Source organism: Procambarus clarkii, chromosome 34 (genome assembly GCF_040958095.1).
Source record: "Procambarus clarkii isolate CNS0578487 chromosome 34, FALCON_Pclarkii_2.0, whole genome shotgun sequence".
Classification (NCBI taxonomy): Eukaryota; Metazoa; Arthropoda; class Malacostraca; order Decapoda; family Cambaridae; genus Procambarus; species Procambarus clarkii.
In genome coordinates, this window is record NC_091183.1 from 12,335,782 (window position 1) to 12,337,118 (window position 1,337).

Genomic DNA, 1,337 nt, shown 5'->3' on the forward strand with positions numbered 1-1,337 from the left:
ATTTGTGGAACCAATTGCCGCGTAACATTGTGGAGGTGGGGTCCCTCGATTGTTTCAAGCACGGGTTGGACAAGTATATGAGTGGGATTAAGTGGTTATAGAATAGGAGCTGCCTCGTATGGGCCAATAGGCCTTCTGCAGTTACCTTTGTTCTTATGTTCTTATGTTCTTATGTTTGTGAGTGTCCGAACTCGGGGAGCGAGAGCGTGGCGGCTCGATGCGGTCGTAGTCTGCTGTCTGCTCTGTGTCGAAGCTGTAGCGTCTTGGGTTGATTAGGACTGTACACGCCGAGTACTACATGTGTTGACTGTGGAAATTGTAGTCTTGTACCAAAAGATGTAGGTACAGTGTGTGGACAAGCTCGGTGTAGCAGGAGAGAAGAATATGCATAATTGTTGCGTCCTTGGGTCGCTGTCGCAATGTGGAGCATTGTAAAAATTGTACATCACTACTCCTCTTAATACAACAAATATGAGAAAAGAACTAACAATTCATCATGAATGATCAGACATCCTTAAAGCTTTACCATCAATCTAACATTTACTTAGAAGTCACTGATGATAAGTTCATCTATGCCCCAATCTTCAAAAGTTCCGTCTGGCAAATATCTGCGAATGATGATGGGAATTTTCCGTTCTCTCAATTCTTTGGCAGCAATTTGGAGCGGATCCGATTCTGCATCAATTTCCACCATGACAGGCGCACACATTGCAATCTGCAGTGCTCTCGTGCCCAATACTCTAGCTCTTTCATATTTTGTCATATAAGGTGTCGTGATTCTCTTGAGCATAGGCACTGGCTGACCTTCCCCTGCAGGTACCAACTCTATCTGGTTATCATCATCCTCCTCTCCTTGCAGGTCATCCAGATTTTCATCATCTTCTGCCTCCTCGAAGTCATCACCAACATCATCACCATCGAACTCCTCGTCAGCCATCTCGCGTTCCTGTTTGCACCAAGGTCTTCTCCCAGCTATAAGAAAGACTCGCGTGGCCGTGTGTGACGCAGCGCTGAGCGTCGGTACAGTATCTCGTAAGTGTCCGCTCTAGACCACACTTGAAAGTAGACTAGTTTAATGTTTGATTGATTGATAAAGATTAAGCCACCCAAGAGGTGGCACGGGCATGAATAGCCCGTAAGTGGTTAATTTTTTTTCTCAGTATTCTGAGGTTGCTTTTAACCATCAAGCTGTTATCACGGGGGAGGATACTGCTTCGCAGTCTTTATGAGGGTTGACCAGGAGAGTGGCTGTGTTGACGGCTTCAGGGTGGCCACTGCATGATTCAGGAACTCTTAAAGCTCTTCTAAGGTCATTGGTTGCTTCACATTCCAGTAGA

General features: G+C 45.7%; 1 pseudogene; it reads right to left on the reverse strand.

Annotated features, from left to right (window-relative positions):
• Nucleotides 1-544: 544 nt before the first annotated feature.
• On the reverse strand, nucleotides 545-986 carry LOC138370951 (DNA-directed RNA polymerases I, II, and III subunit RPABC2 pseudogene; annotated as a pseudogene).
• Nucleotides 987-1,337: the final 351 nt, after the last annotated feature.